Below are 12,459 nucleotides of genomic sequence, written 5' to 3'. Positions count from 1 at the left end.
CGTGATCTCCGAGCCAGGAGGTACCTGGCGTCTGCCAGCCTTGGCCTCGGCTGTCCCCTGTCTACCCACTGGCAAGACGGGACCTGCAGCCTCCTCTCCTTATCCGACACAGCGGGGATGGTATTTCCTTGCCAGCTGCTCTTGGTGTTGTTTCTTCCCTGGTTCCTGCTGGAATCGCCACCCTGGGAACCGGCACCAGCCGCTTGCCTGTTCCCAGTGCTCCTGCCCTTCTGGGGTGACGCTGCTGGGTGTCCCCTGGGCAGGAAGGACAGGCGGCAAGTGCCTGGCGAGGGGGTATGGACGGACTATCCATTTTGAGCCATAAACTGCTGCGCATTTCCTCCCACAGCCGCTTTTCTGCAGTTAATTCCCCATTTCCTTTCCAAAATTCCTCAGGAGCTTCTGGTTTGTGTTTTTCCTCGACATGTTCTTATCTGCCACCCGCTTCCCCTCGCCGGCTCTCACAGCGCAGGCTTTTCAGGGGCTCGCTCTTTGCAGCTGGCTGCTGTCTGCAGGCCAGGCCGGGGGCTCTGGTGTGGCCGGCAGGAAAGGCACGTCCCACCAGCTCTGATGCTAGGAAACCTTGCTCCCAGCACATCTCCCCATGCCTATCGAGTCCCCACCTTTGGGTTCCCATATCAGCCATTCTTTTCTAATTTGAGGCCCTGCTCTGGAGACTCTGGGCCACCCAGGGAGTGTTTCTTGTGGGGCTGTGGAGGATGGTGAATTTTCTCCCTCCCTTGCCTCCTGCTCTGGGAGAGAGTGTTGGGTGTGCTGTTGGACAGAGAAGCAGTCAGGAAACCCTGGGTTGGGGTTGGGGCATTCACTGAGGGCAAATATTCCCAGCCGGCCCCCTTGCAAATGCGGTCAGACTCCAACCTTGATTTAACAGATTTTAAAGATGGCAAACCCGGGCCCTGAGACCCACCATATTATTGAGTTTGGGGTGCTGTTGGCAGATGAAATCTGGAAAGCCATACCCCGAGCCCAGGGAGGAGCCCCAGCAAGGACAGCTGCTGCTAGGGAGAAAACCTGGAGGTGGGTCTGTCCCTGTTCCCTGTCCCCCCTTCATTTTCCGTTGACTAAGCTAGAAACAACTCTCAGATCTGGAGTGAAACTGAGAACATGGTGGTGGGGATGGGGCAGTTTCATCTTCCTTCGCTTTTACCCTTTCCTGGCCTTCTCAGCAGTGATGGAGCCTCCTCAGAAGTGTCCTCAAGGGAGACAAGCTATGCTCACATCTGCACCCTATTCAGCAGTGTCCCTGTCCCCCGTCCTGCTGCAACCCCTGATGTCAAACCACCCCAGCCATGTCCTCCCTGACGGTCTGAGCCTGCCTCCACCCCGTCACCACACATGGGAGGGATGTGTCCATGTGGAGCCGGGCCTGACCGTTGCCCCATCGCTACCTGGCAAGCACCCGTGTCCCGTTTCCCAGACCAGTTCAGTCTCTGCAGTGTTATGGGCAGGATGGACCGGGACCTCAAATGAAAAGTGGTCTCTGGGTGTTGAAATCACTCAAGCATGCCAGGAGGTTTGGCTGATGCTCCTCTCCGGGCTGGTGGGTGCATTGGGCAGTGCTGCCTGCCACACATTCCGGTGCAGCACACCACACCTTGCCCACGTGCTTGGAGCTCCTATCAACACACAGACTGCAGCTGGGCACCACCAAACCAGGAGCTTTATAGGTAAAAGAGAGGGGTCAGCCAGCTTCCCTTGTTCCAGCAGCCTGCTTGGGGGTCTCTCTGTTCGCTGGGGCAGACCCTCAGCCCTTCCATGGGAGGGGACCAAGGTGATTGTAGGGGACACGATGTGTGAGTGCTGCTGTCCAACCCGGCAGTGCCTGGGGAAGCCCGTCATAGGGCTGGTGGTGAGAAAAGCCATCACAGAAATGGCTCTAGGAGCTTCATCATCATCCCAGGGGGATGTTACGTCTTGGAGAGGGGCATCAACATGCAGCATATGGTGCAGGAGTTACGCACCCCGTGGCTGTGGTGGACAGGAAAAGGCAACAGAAGGGGATTGAGATAAATATTGAATAAAGAGGGACAATGGGACACTCTGGAATGCTTTACCTGAACAGGGAGTGGAGTTGAAACCCTGGAGGTGTTTGAGGGCAGGGAGGAGAGGGGCTGGACTAGTTCCCCTTCGGATCAGAGCGACTGGCAGGAGGTCTGGGCTGTCCCTGGGAGAAGGGCGATGTGTAGGACTGGGCTGTCCCTCTGCCTTGTGAGGTTCTGGCTCCATCTACAGGGATGTGCCTCCAAGTGGTGGAGGCTTTGGACTGACGCACGCCCAAGGCAGGAGGTGATGTCTCCCTGCCTGCAGCCAGCTTCTCCGGAGTCGTGCTCCCACTGCTCTGCAACGGATGGACAAGCTCAGAGGGCAGTAGGGTTTGTACATCCCCAGGATAAAGGGGCTGCGAGCCTGCCTGGTGGCTGCAGGACTGGGGTGCAATAAGGGCACCCTGAGCTGGGTGCAGAGTGTGGGTCCCACACTCACATGCCATGCACAGCATCTGCCAGGCCCTGCCTGCCTCTCCCATGAGCACAGCTCAAAGATGCCCCTCGGCATTTTTCCCCCATGGCATTACCGTGCAGCCTTGGCTCCCGTGGGACCACGCAGTCCAAGCTAAACCAGGCAGCAGCCTAATTTAAAAGCCCACGTGAATAAAAGCAGCATGAGCCATGTCTCTTCTCCCTGATGAGCTGAGCCCCACCATGTCACTGTTCATCCTTGGGTGTCCCGTATGCCGGCAGTATTAGGCAGGCATGAAGTAGTGACAGCTGAGAGTCCAGCTTGTCCCAGCACGCTACAGCCAGGCTAAAGGAAGCAATGTGAGTTAGAGAAGGGATGTGAAGCACCTTGTTCACAACCTTGCTGCCCCAGCCCAGGACAAGGGGTCTCTTCTAACACGCTCAGTGGTCCTTCACTTCCCACCTCACTCATGCTTTGCCTTGTGTCCACTTCAAACTACAGCACCGATGGCCTCTAGCTGGCTGTACCCATGTGTGCTTGTGGTAGGATAACCTGAGTGGAACTGGCCTCTGCCTCCCCACAACTCGATGGTCTCAGGGTGATTCACAACCTCCTACTCCTTGGCTGCCACCCCATATTAGCATTGTCCCATTGCTTGCAGGCATGCTGTTCATCTCCAGCCAAAAGCAAGCCTTCCCCACATTACCCAGGGTTCTGGGCATCCATATGTCCTGATGGCAACCGGTCCCAGCAGAAAATTCCCAGTCGATGGCATGAAAAAGAGTTTGGTCCCAAAATGGGGGGTCACCCTTTTTGACTCCAGGCTCACTCCTCTCCTTGTCTTTGCCTGTCAGACTGAAGGGATTTGTCTCTGTCCTGGTGACAGTGGGACAGGGGTGTGGCCTTGGTATGTCCTTTGTGGCGGTGACGATAGGTGTCCTGCTCTGAGCTTTCCTGCCTGAGTCAGGGCAACATACACGTGCTGTATGGAATGGTGACATACAGCTGGGAGACACGCGTACGCACACCTACATGCGTGTGTATTAATACAGCAGGACAAAAATAGGATAGAAACACCCTTCTGATCTCTTTTCTCTCATCTCTCCTAACCCAAATCCCCAATGCTATCTGCTATGTATCCCCAACCTCTTGCCTCAAAACCCATCCCCCAAAAAACCCCAGAAAGCAAGCAAGCAAGCAAGAATGAAAGGAAGAGCGAGCACAGGGAGGAATGCAATATTTGCAAGCTCATTGTTTTAAGCCTCCAACAACTGGCTAAAACAAGCCACAAGTGAACAGCTTCTCGTGACTGTGCACAGCACCCTTGCCAGGAGAGCCGGGCTGTAATGAGAACAGCGTGTGGGAGGAGAGGCTGCGTTGGATCGACGTGGAGCAGCAACCTCGGGCCTGGTGCAGCGGAGCTCTGCTGGGATGCGCTGCAGTTGCTCAAGAGAGCGGGGTGGGAGAGGGATGGAGCAGTTTATTGCTGAAGCACCTTGCTGCCTTGGCTGTCTGTGGGGCAGCTTGTGTGAGAGCAATCTGTCTTAACAAGAGAGGCTTAGCAAATGCCTTTGGCTTTACTGAGATCCCAGAGTTTTCCAGTGCTGCCAGGTTTTTTTGCTGAGCCACCCCTGCCTGTTACACCAGCTGGGAGAGCAGGGTGGGGAGAGTGTTCACCCATCTGCCTTGGGGTAATCTCAAAAAGCTTTTGCTCATGTCGGCTCCTTATCTGGGCTGGGATTTATCAAGCACACTAGGCTGAGAAGGGCAAAAACCAGGAGGAAAACTTGGGTGGGATGGGAGAAAATGGGTCTGGTGGCTCAGGATATAATCTTTTCTCTTTGAGACAGTTTGCATTGAGCCAGTGTCCCACTACAGCATAAGGGGACTCCCTGTATCATAGAATGGTTTGGGTTGGAAGGGACCTTAAAGATCATCTAGTTCCAACCCCCCTGCCATGGGCAGGGACACCATCCACTAGACCAGGTTGCTCAAAGCCACATCCAGCCTGGCCTTGAAGACATCCAGGGATGGGGCATCCACAACATCTCTGGGCAACCTGTTCCAGTGCCTCACCACCCTCTCTGTGAAGAATTTCTGCCTGATATCTAACCTAAACCTCCCTGTAGTCTCTCTAGGGTTTTATTGTGGTATTTGGATAACCCCTGGGGGATGACTCCATAGTTTATACGCATGGAGTGGTTTCCAAAGTGCTGCGGCTTTGCCTGTCTCTGGCTTCTCATGGGCATAGTCTTTGGACCCCTATGGCCATGATCACCTCAGCTGATATCTCTTCTTCCACTGACACTAGCAGATCAAGTTAATTCCCACCATCTTTGCCTCATGCCCCTTGGTTCCCCATGGATCCCTTGAACTCATGCAGGGGAGAGGGAAAAGGACCATCCCTGCAGACAGTTTGGCCAACATGGTCTTCAAGAGACCTTTTCATGCATGTCCTCAGCCCTTGTTTCTAGCACCTTGGGAAAGACATTCCTCTTGCTCCTCAGCTGGGGAGGTGGTGCTTGGGGGCCACTGGGACCCTCTGCAGCTGAGAGGAGAGAGGAGGGGTTGCAATCTCCCTGGGAGCACCGGAAAGGTTTGTAGGACGTGCCTGAGATGCCTGGGACATGTGGAGCAGCCAAGCTGACATTTTGGCAGAGTGCCACTCAGTAAGACGTGAGGAGAAGCAGGAACCCATGCCAAGGCCCTGTTTTAAAGCAGCCCCCCTTGAACTCTTTGATATGGACAGCACTTGGAGATAGGGTTTTGCACGTCTTTATAGCTCACACATCCACGTGAGAGAAACCTCAGCCTTGATCAGGCAGGTTGCTATCTGCCTTGGCTTGCTGGGTTGCAAGCAAGAGCTGTCCTTCATTCCCAAGGGCCCCTGACTCCAGCCTCAGCCCTACTGAGAGGCGGATCCTAAATACCTTCCAGCAAGGAGAAAGAGCTTGGCTGTGAGCTTTCTCAGGGCTCTGGTGCTCATTCCTGGCTTTCCTCCTCTTCACGCTGCTGGGAAATAGGGAGACACCCTCTCTTCGGACACTTCGGAAACTGCTGCATGAGGGAAAGAAAAATGTCTCTGCAGTGCATGGAGCATGAACCCAGGGACTCTGACCAGTGTCAGCCTGGCCTCAGGCTGAGGTCAGCACCCTGCTATCCCATCCCTGCTTCCTCCCTCAACCTCCTTTCGCCCAAGCCTGCTCTCAGAGCTTCCAGCCCTTGGGGAACATCCCAGCGAGAGATGTGGAAAGGCTTGGTAATGCAACGCTGGTGACGGGCGCTCCGGTGGATGCTTCCCTCTTCCCCTCCCCAGATGCTCTCCCACCCGCTTCCTCCCATGTCGGTTTCTCCAGTGGGACCTCTCGTTATCCGGGGGAGCATCCCAAGCGCAGGGAAGGTGCTTTGCTCTGGATGCAGCTGGCTGCTGGCGCCGAGGGCTCGCACCGCTAGAGGTCGGCCGGTCCCTGCCGATGGGAGGAGGAGCAGGAGGCCGAGAACCACTTCCAGCAGCTTGGCTGCTGGAGCCTTGTGCGTGTGTGCATGTATGGGACGGACACTGCCTCTCCTACTGACATCCCTCCCGGCCCCGCGCCAGCTTTCCAGGCTTGGTGCTGCTCCTCTTATGGATTGGGGTATTTGACACGCTAGGAAAAAAAAAAGAAAAATCAGGTCTGTAAGGGCAGGGGAATGCTAGAATAGCTGGAGTACCAGTTTTTCCTGGAAAAAAACCCAGCTGTGAGCAGACAGCCGGTGCACACAAAGCTCTGGCAGCTTCAGAGGCAGTCCCAGCCATCAGGAAGGTGAAGGGAGTCACCCTCAGCCTCACAGGAAGGGATCTCGGCACTGGTTGCGCTCTCCCGTTGCTCAGCGACCTGCAGGAACTCAGTACCTGGTCGTGCCCTCAGGACCCTTCACTGAGCGTGAAACGCCGATAACCACCAGGTCTGGGTCCCACCCCCTGTCAGTGACATTAGGATTAGCGATTCAGGGCAGGGTTGCAACCAGGGGCTTTAATGAAGATCCAGCTCTGCTTTGCTCGGTTCTGTCCATCTACAGAGCAAGGGAAGAGGCTGGCCTGGCGTACCTGGAGAAGGCAGGTTGCAATTTAACTGTGTGTATTACTGAGGGTCCTGCCTCAGTTTGGCAAAACTGTGAACCACAGGTGACAAGTTGGCTGCGAATGTTGCATTAACTGGACAATGAAGGACAGGAACTTTGGTACACCAGCTACTCCCTCTGAAACCACCCTTTGTGCAGCCCTCCTGCCTGGCTGGCTCGTGTGACCCCAGCTCTTCTTGCCGTTTTTTCCAAATAACATGAAACAGGCCCAACACAGCTGCATTGCTCTGTGAGAGTGTGCTGGTCTCAGCTGGGATAGAGTTAATTTTCTTCAGAGTAGCTGGTATGGGGATATGCTTTGAGTTTGTGCTGAAAACAGATAATACAGGGATGTTTTCATTTTTACTGAGCAGTGATTACACAGAGTTAAGGCCTTTTCTACTCTCACCCCACCAGTGAGTAGGCTGGGGGTGCACAAGAAGTTGCAAGGGAACACAGCTGGGACATCTGGGCCTAACTGACCAAAGGGAAATTCCATACCATATGATGTCACACTCAGCATATAAAGCTGAGGGAAATAGGAAGAGAGGACATTTGGAGTTTGTTTTCCCAAGTAACCATTACATGGGATGGAGCCTTGCTTCCCTGGGGATGGCTGAACACCTGCCTCCATTGGTGAATTAAGTCCTTGTTTTGCTTTTCTTGTGTGCATGGCTTTTGCTTTACCTATGAAACTGTCTACATTCGAATCCATGAGTTTTACCTTTTTTTTCCTGCTTCTCTCCCCCATCCTACGGTGTTTAGCTGCATGCTGGGTTAAACCACAACAGAGACCAAAGTACACTGAGGCAGAAAACACCAACAGTACTGAGAGTGGCTTCCTGGGCCAGGACCCAACCACCTTCCAAGCTGGTTGGAGATGGGCTACTGGCCATACCATAGGTAGCCCAGACCCACACTGCTTTGCTTACATGGACATGGCAACAATCTTCCTCACCAGTTTTTAAAATTCAAGGACTTCTTCTCTTTCTGGAACATGACCCCCAGATATCTGCTCAGGGACTTTCCTGTACTGTGTGCCCACAGTTAGACTCAGATCAGAGAAGTCTGGTTTTATTTCTTCACAGGTTGCTTTTTTGCTTGTACGTCTGAGGTTGCACTTATTACAGTCATTGGTTTCTTGGTTGCCTTGCAGGATGCTACACACCCACAGTGTCAGTGAACCACGGTTCCACAAAGAGCCTCTCAGATGATGTTTCACCAGGTTTTGAGGTCTCAGGGAGTTGTTGGAAGGGGGATGTAGCTCCCTCATTCACCTGTCTGTTTTAGGTCACTGCAGGAGTGAACCACATGGAGGATGTGCCTCCATCCCCTGAGCAGCAGCCAGACCTGATTCTATCCAGATGCTCTCTAAATGGTTTTCAGATGTCTCTCCTTTAGGAGAACAGCTTGGTACCTAACACCCAGTTTGATGCGTGGCTCAGACAGGCTGTTCCCCATCCAGTGCTTCCAAGAACTCAGTGATCCAACAACTTCCTCAGGTCGCCAGGCGCTCAGTCTTGCCAAGCCTTCTCCAAGGAGACGGTGATGACAGAGTTCACTTTTCAGAAGGGGAGAAGCAAGCCTACCTCCAAGCATCGTCTCTGCCTGCTATGGAGAAGTGGGTGAAAGAAAGCACTGGAAAAGCGGACATCTGCATTGGTCATGACCGTTCCAGCAGCAGAGGGAACCTCACTGAATGGAGGTCAGACTTCTGCTGCTGGACTTGGCTCCTAACTTCAAAAGGGGTTGAGCCTTAGCTGGTTTGAATTCAGTATCTCAGTTCTTCCATTTGTTACCTAAAGCAGGCCAATTTTTGTAATTTTTGGACACTCATTTCATGTAATCATAACCCTCCGGTACAAGAAAAAAATACTTTAAATAAATACCGGCGTGTTTTGTGACACAAAAACCAGATACAGTGTATGGAAAATATAACCTCCTTCCATCTGGAAATGGCTTGGGATTATCTACTTTTTCTTGTAACTCATTTTCTACATGTCTCTACTTCGAGGGTGATTTACTGCGAACATCTCTGTGTTCCTTTTGCTGTATTGATTCGTAAGAAATCCTTTCACAATGAAATCATGTTTTCCGTGCACCAAAAAAAAGTCAGATAGAAGATGAAGAATATTATTGTAACAGGAAAATGGTTAGGACAAAGAAAGCTTATAATTTTGTAAACAGAGGTTGGGAGGAGGCTTTTGGGATTGAGTTTCTGGGCAGCAAGTCAGAGGGTTTTTCTTTTCTTATTTTGAAGAGTCTACTGGCAGTGCAGAAAGAAGTAAATATAAACAGTTCTCCCCTATAATATGGCTTTGATATCTCAATTAGCAAAATGGAGAATTTGCTGAAGGATAAGCCAAGGAACCTTGGCTGTCTTGGATAAGTGTTACAAACTGAGAGGTCTTGTCCCATCACCGACAGTTTGTCAGAGAGGACTTAGCTAGATGCTGTCTTCTACCGCTGAATGTTTAAGTGACCAAAGCCAAAGCATTACGTGCCACAGATGCAATGGTGTCACCCATCCTGGGGGCAAAGAGGACGCAAGGAGAGCACTTTCCAACTAAAATGAAAGTCTTGGGAGTTAAAATCCATTGGGAAAAAAGGGCAACTATCTCTTTCCCCTCCCATTAGTCACAGTGAGTAACTGGGAGAAGGGGGTGATGGTTGTGGAAAGGAATGACATTTGGCTAAGAAACAGAGTTTATGGTATTTGCACTTAGCAAAGCAGGTGATTACTGTTGTTTTGCTTGCTAAAACTATTCTTCTCTTTTGGATAACCCAACATTTTCTTGTGGAACAATCAGAAAAAAATGTTCAGGAAATTGTGAAATTTTTTTCTGCTATTTTTGTCCATTTCTGCAGTTGCCAGTGATGACCAAGTCGGTTTCTAAACATTGCCGCTCTGTCGGGATAGCTTATTGGGAAGGCATGTGTGGAACGGCTCCTCCTGGGGGAACTGTTGTGCCTTGCCTGTGAATCCTCAGCTTCAACGTGTTTTGGCAACAAGAATCAGGGAGAGAGGAACTAGCAAGCAACTTCTGGGCCGCTTCATGCTGCTCACCTGGAACTGATTTTCAAGGGACCCATCTTCATCTGATGTAAATCAGCACAGCTCCATGGTCTTTGCTTGGCTGGGTGTTTTCCAAAAGTCTTGTATCTGGGCAGGCAAAAAGTTTGCATGTCATAGGCAGTCTTTCTGTCCCATTGTCCTGCCTTTATCCCCTGAGGCCATGTCCTCTGGGAGGGTTGGAGATGCTTATGAGTTCTGAGCTTCTATTTCAGGTGAGGGAGACAGGTACTTGGCTGGGAGATTTTATTTCTATGCAGAAAAATTCTGCTTGGGCAGAACCAGGGAAATTCCTTTCTGGGGCACATGACCCTCCTAGATTCAGTGCCAGTGACACATTTGGAGCTGCTGATCTGGGGATCTGGGGCTTTGTAAGCTCCAGCTCTGGTTTCACAGCTTTTGTGAGCTGCCTTGGAAAAGCCTCCAACCGTCTCATCCAGGTTCACCACCTCCTTTCCCAGCTGTAAAAATAACCCAGGGTGGGATGGAGAGCTACACCCTCTCCCCTTCCCATGGACCTCAGCAGATGTCGTGATGGATGGTGAAAGCCAACTCTGTGGAGGTGTCAGTGGAATTTGGCTGCAGAAGGAACTTGGTTTATTCTGTCATTCATCAGGGTTGTGATTGCTGCCTGACAACTGGCAAAATCAGCTCATTTCAGTCAACCAACAGTGAAACTCTAGATCTTTTCCTGAGCTCTGCTTGGAGGCCTTTCCAGCCGTCTGTATGCCCCTGTTCTCTGACTGACTGGCTCCAGCCACCCCGAGGTGGCCAGCAAGTGAGATGTCAAACTGGTGATGAGGTTTAGCTCTGGCTCAGGCAGATACAGGGACAATTAGCCTTAGATCAGTTTAGCAAAGTTGACAAACCAAAGTATTCCTTCTCTTCTGCCTCCTTCTCTGCAGATGGTATTTGTTGCTGTCAACTGTGATCCAGAAGAACTGGGTGTTTCAGGACTGATTGGATAAAGATTTGGGCTGATGGAAGTAAAATTCCCACATCCATGCTTTCTTGGACCATATGTCTTTGCTGTTATCTGCAGAGCAGCAAGGAGGAAGAAAGTGTTCACCCCAGGCACTGAGACAGCAGTGATCTCTTGAAGTCACTGGTCATCTGGAAACACGGGCAGAGTTCCCTACTCATTTGGGTTGGGTCTGAAAACAACTGTGCTTTCTCTGCAGCTTTCTCTAATTTCTCCTCTTATTTTTCTGATCTTCCCAGATGTGTAGGAAGGAATGTGGAAGAAGAGCATCTCAAGAGCAGGATATGGGGGACTTGTTGCATGTCATGGCATCATTTTATCTCCCTTGGAAGACTCTTTGGGTTAATATGGCATCTATCTCTCTCATTTCCAGTGCAGGGTCCATGCTCAGGAAGAGGACTGGAAGTCCTGTGCTATGGTAGGAGCAGTGAGTTTCTTCTATCATGGCTCTCATCATCAGCAGCAGAAGGAAACAGTACTTCCCATGATGACTTGTCAGGGCTCTTTGACCCAACTTTCAGATTTTTCAGTCCTATTCACCCATCTCAAATCACAGTTGATACACCTGACTTTGGCCTGATGACACAGCTACCGCTACAGTGGGAAATGCAACAGAGAGCTTGGAGAAGATGTCTAAGTCCTGTGCATCGACAAAGTCTTCATGGCTTTTGTCCTCCTTTTCCAGTTGTAGCCTGACATGGCCAAGTTTCTACCTCTCACCTTAGTCCCAGTGAGATTGCGGGTCACTAAGCTAAGATGTGACAGCGCAGTGAAACAAAATGCAGTGTTGCAAGTGTTCTCAGTTCCTCAGCTCATCCCAGTGCCTTATTTCATCTTTCACTTTGTAACATCCTTGGAAATGGTGATATTTTGCTCTGCAAGGCCAAGCTACCTAGCCTGCTTTGCACAGCGTGTAGTTTCAAGCTCCAAGTTGATGGTTATCCTTGCCCGCTCTCCTGTCATCACTTGTGATCAACACCCAGAGCTTCTGAGGAAGAGATAAAAATACCATAATGCATATAATTGAGCAGCACCATAATATAGGTATAGGGAAATCCCATGATGCTGCATCTTGAGCCCAGGATGGTGGTTTGGAAAAGGTTTGTCAGCTTTGGGTGGCTTTCAGGGTCTGTTCTGCTAACAAGATCCCTGTACATGTCAGAAGATGTGTCTTTTAGTGGAAGTGACAGGCAGTGTGGGCTGGTGGTCAGAGCACTTCCTCAAAATTGCCTTGACCCTACCCATGACCCCCTCCAGGCCTAAGCCACTCACTGAACTCCCTGTTTCCTGAAGCATCTCCTTGACTTGACTGCCTCCAGCTCTGAGAAATGGGACTGCTCGAGCCCTGTGGCTTTGTCTGCACAGCAAGGGCTGATGTTTCCTGGTGTTTGACAGTGTGGGAGAAGTTTCAGTTGTCCTGTCCATGATGGATGTGATGGCTGGGGTGGAGGAAGAGTGCTCCTGTGCTAGCTGGATAGTTCTGCCAGACCTGCTTGTGCACCCTGGTTGTGAAGACTTGCCGAACTTTGCATGGCTCATCTCGAACAGTCCTCTTCAGTCCTTCCCAGTCTTCCCAGTCCTGCTCTCCTCCTGCTTCCCATACCACCACGTGCCTGTCGGTCTCACTGTCTGCACAGATGTTCCTGGGCAGCTGAGTGAGCAGCATGTTCTTGCCTGCAAAGCGCAGCCCCACAGCTGTATTGCAAACAGCTGGGTGGGGGTGGTGCCTGACCAGGGGATTTCTCTCTGTGTTGAACCACGTTTCAAACACAGAGCCCTCTCCTGACCTGGGACAGGACTGAGCGGTGAAGGAAGGGTCACATAT

Source organism: Eurypyga helias, unplaced genomic scaffold, assembly GCF_000690775.1.
Source record: "Eurypyga helias isolate BGI_N326 unplaced genomic scaffold, ASM69077v1 scaffold9894, whole genome shotgun sequence".
In the NCBI taxonomy this organism is placed as follows: domain Eukaryota; kingdom Metazoa; phylum Chordata; class Aves; order Eurypygiformes; family Eurypygidae; genus Eurypyga; species Eurypyga helias.
This window is presented reverse-complemented; position numbering follows the sequence as displayed.